General features: G+C 34.2%; 1 pseudogene across 1 annotated transcript; it reads left to right on the forward strand.

Annotated features, from left to right (window-relative positions):
* Window positions 1-885: 885 nt before the first annotated feature.
* On the forward strand, window positions 886-5,225 carry LOC143535692 (protein NRT1/ PTR FAMILY 8.1-like; annotated as a pseudogene). The gene is made up of 5 exons (XR_013135750.1): window positions 886-907; window positions 1,438-1,598; window positions 1,850-2,067; window positions 2,997-3,551; window positions 4,354-5,225. The product of XR_013135750.1 is annotated as a protein NRT1/ PTR FAMILY 8.1-like (transcript).
* Window positions 5,226-9,123: the final 3,898 nt, after the last annotated feature.

Below are 9,123 nucleotides of genomic sequence, written 5' to 3' on the forward strand. Positions count from 1 at the left end.
TACTAAACACTTTGGTCCAACCTTAATGTTAAGATGAAAACCCAAGTTATTTAATTGCAGTTTATGGAAAAGATATTTTTGGTAACAAAAAAACAGTAAACTTTTTGTTACAAATATAGAATAATGGATTACAAACGTCTAGTTTCAAATATTACAAAATTACCCATATTTCCAACCACATAATATTATGAGTAAAAACTCATGCTCTTTCAAAGGTATTGGCTAACGCTACAAAGAAACAATCAAAAGCATGACCGGAAATGAGATCTAACTAATTTATTTTTTTTTTCTGTTAAAAGGGATTATGTTTGTGGGCCAGATCCAACAATGACCAAAATATGATATGAACTCGAAAGCATGTCAAACACATGAACTTGAATACGTCACGAATTAGAAAACGTGTCAATACATCAACTTGGACATGCATAAAAAGTATTGAATAGTATTTAAAATCCGAACACGTATCTTTTTAGCAAAATAACTGGCTTATCCAATGTTAAAGATATGATCGTTACCTGAAATATAGTTCCGTGGCAGATAAACTTCAGGCATTAAATAAGATATAAAACACAGTTTTAAAATCAAGCAGCTAAGTAATCATGTTTACATATATTTATGAAAATAATAAGTGGGACCAATAGATCAACAATTTAGACTTATTTATGTAGACTCGTAGAGTAACGTAGGAGTAATATTTGCCATTTAATAAAACATAAAAAGAGAAAATAAAAAAAATGGGACCTATGGATCAATAATTTGTTTTGAATCTTTTGGCCTACGCACTTAGATTCCTCATTATCATCCAGTGTGACAAAATAAGTCAAACCTTCTTTTTAAACACACATTGTTTCAAAGCATTTGCTCATTTCCACTCTTTTAGCAGCTAACTAAACACCCATTAATTCAGGTACTCCATTTCGCTATAAAGTTCATATTTTTCTTGTTTAATTTGCTTTTCTTGAAAAGGGTTCTTGATTTTGAGCTCTGGGTGTTTGTAAAAACTAAAAACCTTAAATTTTGATAGATTTCAAGAATTTTCTGGGTATGATTCAGTTTATTCATAGTCTGTTTGATAATAATATTATTATAATATTTATGCAAAATTGCAACACTTTCCAAGCTTTTCTTTAACAAGAATTGTAGGTCAAAATTATATATTTTATATTCATCATCTATGATCACAAGATTTGTTTTTAGTGTGTTTTTAGGCCCATTTTGGTGGGTGGTTGGATTTAATATTATTCTGTAAAGTGATTATTATGAAATTAGTCAAATGTTTTACGAAAACCATAAATTCAAATTCAAGACTTTGTAATTTTGTAGGATAGTGGAATTACTTGTATTTACCTCAGTTGTTTTTTTTTTCTTGTTGCTAATTCTGGTAAATATTTCCAATAAATTTGCAGTATTTAATGGTTTAAAGTAACCAGTTTGAAGGGATAAGATTGGTCTAATAATGGCAGAAATTGTAAATACAACCAATTTGAAGGTTGATACAGAAGATGATACATACACTAAAGATGGAACAGTTGATTATAAAAACAACCCTGCTAACAGAAAGACTACAGGAACATGGAAGGCATGCCCTTTTATTCTTGGTAAATCCTGGACTTATGACTTTTAGAAAGTCAATTCTGTTACTTAGCATATCCTAATTTGACTCACATAGAGCAATAGTTTAATCTTTAAACAGTTTCTATCTCAACAGTTTTATCACAGCGTTTACTATTATCACTTTATTTGTTTTATAGGGAGTTGTTTAATGTTAATTTTGGAGCTGAAAAGGAATTCATTTGACTCATGAAAGTCAATCTGACCAGTTTTTCATGTTTGGTGCCACATGTAACAGGAAATGAGTGTTGTGAAAGATTGGCATACTATGGAATGAGTACAAATTTGTTACTTTATTTCAAAAACAATCTTAATCAGCATAGTGCTACTGCTTCAAAAAACCTCTCGAATTGGTCGGGAACATGTTATATCACACCGTTATTAGGGGCGTTTCTTGCGGATTCTTATCTTGGCAGATACTGGACCATTGCTATTTTCTCAATCATCTATGTTTTGGTATGCGTATAGATATCTGTATTATTGTATATATACACATGTATTTAGTTATATTATGTGAATTTAAACATAGAGGTATTCGATACGTGAATGCTTGTATTTTACTGTTCAACGGGCCAAGCAGTTAAATGCTATAATGAAATGGTCAAACAGGCCGAAGTCCCCAAAAGCTTAGGATGTGTTTGGTTACTAAAAAACATATGTTTTTCTGGAAAATTATTTATGCTCAAGATGTGGGTGTAAATGAGCCAAGCCAAGTCAAGGTGGGACCGGGCTTGGATTCGAAGTTAAATGAGCTAGCTCACCTCGCTTATCTTAACCACCTGCTTGTTGCAAAAAGTGTCCATATTTCTAGAAAGCTATTCTACGTTCAATATTATGGTTGTTAACAAGTCGACCCGAGCCAGGTTGTGCTCGGGCTAGTGCTCAAAGTTTAACGGTCCAGCTTGGCTCAGCTTGTTTACCTCGATGAGCTGAAATGTTTTATAAAAAGCTCGAGCCAGCTTGTTTAATTTGACCTGTTTATATTTTTTATTATTTACACACATTGACATATATAAAAACAAAAACGTAATATTTTTGAATGCATAATTTATAATTTATATATTTTAAAATTTGGGTTATAGTAAATATTAAAATTTGGGCTTTAATCTAATAACGTCAAAGTCCAAACAGCGAGCTTACCTTGGCTCAGGATTGGGTCGTGTATGCATTTGTTTTTAAAAAAAACAAGCCAAAAGAAGGGACAAAATATCGTTAAACGGGCTGCCTAACCCGTCGTCCCGTCCCACAATATGTTGAGCCTGAATAAAACGTCAACCTGTTTCGAGCTGCTACCCAACCCCCTGCTAATAGCTTTACTATTGGTGGGATTTTTACTGGTATGATTGTTGTTGTTTTAACATTTATATTTTTGATTTGTTATCCAGGGTATGACATTATTGACATTATCAGCATCAATTCCCGGATTAAAGCCAAAGTGCATCACCGACGAAAATTGCCATGCCACCAGTACAACAGTCGGAGTCACATTCTTAGCACTTTATCTTGTCGCCCTGGCAACGGGCGGGATCAAACCGTGTGTCTCATCCTACGGTGCAGATCAGTTTGATGATGCAGATGAGGTGGAAAAGAAGCACAAGAGTTCTTTCTTTAATTGGTTTTATTTCTCAATTAATATTGGTGCATTAATTGCTGCATCTCTTCTTGTTTGGATCCAAGATAATGTGGGGGTGGGGTTGGGGGTTTGGTATCCCGGCTGTAGCCATGGCGCTTGCAGTTGCTTCGTTCTTTTCAGGAACTCGGTTGTACCGGAACCAGAAACCTGGTGGGAGCCCGTTGACCCGTATTTGCCAGGTTGTTGTCGCTGCGTGGAGGAAACGTAGGGTCTATGTGCCTGATGATAAGTCGGTTTTGTATGAGACTGCGGATACGAAGTCTGTGATTGCGGGAAGTCGCAAACTTGATCACACCAAAGATTTCAGGTAAACATTTATTTAAAAGCGGGTCCATTCATGTATCTGTTTGATAACGAGCCAATATATAATAGCAAACTTGTCAAAAATCGTTTTAAAATGAGCCTGGTGAAATGGATAACAGGCCAATATGTAATAGCTAAAAATTGTATATTATTATTATTTTAATACATAATTGTTTAATCATATTTAATACAACAGTAATTTCATCCAGCATGTTTTAACGTACACATAAAAATGACCAAACTTGAGCTTGAGCTCAGCTCGTAAAAAGATTGAGCCAACTCGTGGCTCGTTGAACTGGCTCGTTCGCTTTTTTACACATACTGATATATAATAATATAAAGAACAAAAAAGGGCTTTTTGAACATACAAATACTGCAAAACTTATAAAGCAGAGATTTTATAATATTATACGTATTCTTTTTGTTATTTAATTTTTTTTTAAAGATCGTGAGGCAGATTCAAAATATTATTGTTACTACTACTACTACTACTTTAATATTAAAATTTGTGGATTAATTTAAACAAGCCACGTGGTTCGGGCTTGGCTCGTTTACAAATGAGTTTTTTCGAGTGAGCTGTCAAGCTTTTCGAACATCCCTCCTCTTAACTCAAACACACAAAAGTGCCCATTTTGAGCGTAATCCAAACGGGCCCACTTTGCCACCTCATGGGCCACAGCAAAAGACACCAAATTTTGCCCAAAACACCTCATTCTTGCAAAGTTGTCTTTTTCACTTTTTATATTTTCGTAAAAACATTATTATTATTATTATTATTATTATTATTATTATTATTGTTGTTGTAGTTTGTTGGACAAAGCTGCAATAGAATTACAATCGGACCACGCCAAAGGACCCGTCAACCCGTGGCGCCTTTGCACTGTAACCCAAGTTGAGGAATTCAAATCCATCATCCGACTACTTCCAATATGGGCCACGGGTATCATCTTCAGCTGCGTCTACAGCCAATTGAGCAACTTATTTGTCCTCCAAGGTTCATACATGGACATAACAATCAACAACTTCAAAATCCCGCCCGCATCACTCAGCATATTCGACACCTTAAGTGTCATCTTCTGGGTCCCTGTCTACGACCGGGCCCTCGTACCCCTGGCCCGCAAATACACAGGCCACAAATCGGGCCTCACTCAGCTCCAACGAATGGGCACTGGCTTAGTCATATCAATCTTTGCAATGCTAGCAGCCGGGATTCTTGAAGTCGTCCGTCTCGGAATCGTCAAGAGAAACAATTATTATGATCTCGAGCATATGCCAATGTCGATATTCTGGCAGGTCCCACAGTATTTTTTAATCGGTTGTGCTGAAGTGTTTACGTTTATTGGTCAACTGGAGTTTTTCTATGATCAAGCCCCGGATTCTATGAGGAGTTTGTGTTCGGCTTTATCGCTTACAACTGTTTCTTTGGGAAATTATTTGAGTTCTTTGTTGGTGACGATTGTGATGTCGGTTAGTACTAAAGGGGGGAAGCCTGGGTGGATACCGGACAATTTGAATCGCGGGCAGTTGCAGAATTTTTTCTGGCTTTTGAGTGCTTTGAGTGTGGTGAATTTGGGGGCTTATCTTGTTGTGGCTAAGTGGTATACTTACAAGCGGGCGGTTGGGACTCTTCGTTAGAAGGCGTGGTCGTGCAAAGATTGTTCGATTTCGTTTGATGTTTGTGTTTAGTTTAAGATAAATGCTTGTGTTCTTGGTAAGTTTAATGTTATATAAGTTATGTTTATGAAAAATGGATTTGGTTGAATGCATATTTCATTCATAAATACACCATGTTTTATCAAACACCTAAGCATTATTAATGGATTTTTTTTTTCTTTTATAAATTCAACATTAGCAAATTACATGATAAAAGTTCATATTCCATCCATCTTCATATATTATTATTTTAGTTATGTTGAAGCAGGATGACATGAAAGACACAAAGTACACGCAGCTTAGCAAATCCTGGCTCCGTCACCGATTCTAGGGCCAACATCGCCAACAACGGCCCCGACAACTACCGACCTCAGCACATCCTGTCTTTTGTGAATCAACAACTGCGCACATACAACAGATTTGATTATCATTTAAAGTTGATAACAAGGCCTATTGACACGCAATGACTCGATACGTAATTAAACAGGTTTTGGACACAAATGGGGCGACGCACTAAAGAAACGAATAAAATTGTGTTGAAATAGACTCAACTCACCTAGCCTGTTTATGACATGAATAAAATGTTTTAACTAACTTTGTTAAACGGGATAACATGTGAAGATGGCATGTTTTAAGACTTAGTTTGTCAAATTAATGTGGCTTTATAGTTTTGTAAAGGGTTAGGTTATAATAGGAAGTATAGTTTTTGTACGAAGGATAAAAAGTAATCTTGTCCATTGATTTTTGAATATGAAGGATTGAGATTAGTTTAGGGGGAAATCAAGTGTGAACACAAGGTAAAGGGCATAAAAGGAATAACACATTTGTTGACTTTCTCTCTCCACATGCAAGGCACATGCCAAATTCCCCCATTGTCACACCCCAACCAATGAAGGCGGAAACGTTGAGGCGTGACATGATTACTCATTGCACAACGACACTATAAAGTTACAATATTTAAGTAACTCATTTAAATCCATTTCGTCATAAATAACACAACAATTGTTCATACAAAATGCCAAATAGATAGATAAATAAATAACTTGTTCTTTCATTTTCTAATATCCTAAAGCCAAGATTAAAAGTTTCTTCAAGTAATCCAATCAAGCTAACATCAAATCTGTAACATTGCATAAAATATAGTTTGTCAACACAAAGATTGGTGAGCAATTTTCATAGTTTTGGACAATAAGTATATAGTATGAAATCCACAACTAGTCTTTGAAAACAATAAATAATAGCAACAATATAGATAATAAAACCGTCAATAAGAATACATTGACGACAATAATGAAATCGTCAATAAGAATACATTGACGACACCTTTCTATATGGGGATACCATATATACTCGGAATTAACGTATGATCATACTTTGATGAGGCTACCCGCCTTAGCATTCAAGAGGCTACCCGCCTTAGCATTCAAGAATTTGCACATATAATCATGTAAAGCATATAACACCAAATCGAGCATTTATTTAAGTAAACATATACAATAAGTGTTGTGGTTTAAGACTCAAGTATAAATCATTTGAATTTGAATAAGTATGCAATGCCACCCCCAAAACGAAAGATGGAAAACGGGGGATGAAAAAAATACTCACATTAGCAAGTAACTTGAAAGATAGTGTCGTGAATAATCGGAGAGATCGGTTTAACGAGCAAGACCTATATTAAACGGGTCTTGTGTTAGTAGGTAGTATTGGAAGGGTTTAAAATAAAATACATAACAAATAAAGTAAATAAATAAAGTTTAGGATTTAAAATGTAAATATTTGAGAAATTAAAGAAACGAGTTTTGTAAAATAAGTTTACTTGAAACCGGGTCTCGGTATTCTATTCATTAGTTTTTTTTTTCTTTTTTTACTCAACCTATGTTAAGTAATAATGTGGGTTAAAATGCAATATTGCAAAACCCTTAGTTATAAGAATACCAAAACGAGGTTTAAACGAGTGTTCGGGTTTGTCGGTTCGAGATTTGATAATTGACCAAGCTCAAAGTTAACTTCTCAAAATAATAAATGTTATGAGATAACTCAATAAAATCAAAATAGACTTAGCCAAGTATGTAGTTCTATTGTGAAGAACCTTAACGTTCGTTAAGTGAGTATACGACTATATCGGTCCGAACTTGTTATAAGATCAAGTTGGTTACCGACATGCCAATTATGTTTAGAAATTAACTAAAATTGAGTTAAAATATAATCTTGAAGAAAAATATGAGTTTTGGTGGCTAAAAACACACTTGTGTGTCTTAAGCGAGTGAACTCGGTTTAGTTCGGTTTTTGGTTCGGTCCTTGACTCGGAATAAGGGAGAATGGTTACTACATACCCAATTACCATGGAACTTGTAAAATAACTTAAAAATAATAATACTCAAGTTTTACATTCAAAAACTTAACAATAATGCTTTTAAACGAAAGTTCGGTTTTTGGTTCGGTTCTCAACTCGGGATGAAACCGAGGCTAGTCACCACATACCCAATACCATGGAACTTGACAAATATGAACAATAAACTAAAATATGCAGAAGTTAAGCAAGTATAACAAGTTATATGGTTAGATTTGTTAAATATGTAAACAAGGACTGCAAAGTCCTCCATGTAACCTTGCCTTACTAGCCCGACATTTCAACCGCCCGAGACGGAAGAAATGAAAGACCGAAGGTAAACAAGGAGTGTATATTATATATATGTTGTAACATTAAGCTTTAAGTATCGAGAAGCTAGTTAAAATGAAAAATTAGCTTAGTTTGACCTTGAGAGTCAAACTATGAAGAACAACCTTAGAATTCAAGAATTTGAGAGAGAAATGAGGAAATGAGCAAGCACAAATGAAGAAGATGAGTGTGTATATATAGGGTAAGTTGAATGGGTCTTTCATAAAGGGTGTTTCATGAAAATAGGTTGGTTATAGACACAAGAAAGCACAAACTACAAATGGGTCTTTCAAGTCTTCATTTTGGTAGTTTTAGTCATTGGAGTTCGTTTTGAGCGTTTTCGGGGCATTTTAAGAACCGAAAAGGGTGTTCTTTTTGAGATCCAACAACTATAAAACAAATACGTAACATAAAATTCATCATTTTGATAATATCGAAAGGTTCGGGATACAAAACGGGTCGGGTTTACATTAATAATACAAGTATAAAATAACCCGAAATTAACAAATGTCACACCCATCATTTAAAATGTCCATAATTTTTTTACGACGTTTTTATTGAAAAACAAATTCACCATAATAACGAGTGTCTTTTTATCTTTTATATGAGTACCGTATTGTAATATAAAAATTAAAAAAAAAATTAGTGGGTTTTTTTACAAATTGTGTTTTACCGAATTGTGTTTTACAAAATTATGTTATACAATAGTATTTTTCATTGTGTTTTTTCCATTGTGTTATTTACATTGTGTCATACAATTGTGTTTTTTATTGTGTTTTTTTTTCATAGTGTATTTTTCCATTGTGTTTTTTCGGACTTTTCCGGCGAGGTGGTGGGGGTGGGTGACGGTTGTGGTGGCGGTGGGCGGTGGAGTGGTGGTGGTTGTAAGAGATGAGTGAAGATGTAATTGGGTTTTATGTAAGTGGGTTTTTGAAATTAATTTAAGTGAGTTTTGAGATTAAAGTAAGTGGGTTTTGATATTAAAGTATTAGACTAAAATATTCTCCTTCCTAGCTTTGTTAGGAAAATCAAACTTCTTATTTGAACCTAACCCGTTTTATAAACAATTATATGTAATTATGTATCATAAACAAATTTAATTATATCATGTTAATTATATCTTATTATATATTTATCGTGTTAAGTTAGTCATGCCAAAATCGTCTCTTGTGATACATAATAGTTAATTATGTAAAGTTGTAAACGGCATAGTCTAATTAAACTTGTGTTAAACTGTTAAAGATGTTGTGCTAAACATAAGTCG

The sequence above is a fragment of the Bidens hawaiensis genome, unplaced genomic scaffold, assembly GCF_021521415.1.
Source record: "Bidens hawaiensis isolate Kalapana, Puna unplaced genomic scaffold, B.hawaiensis_p1.1 tig00010570_1, whole genome shotgun sequence".
Taxonomy (NCBI): Eukaryota; Viridiplantae; Streptophyta; class Magnoliopsida; order Asterales; family Asteraceae; genus Bidens; species Bidens hawaiensis.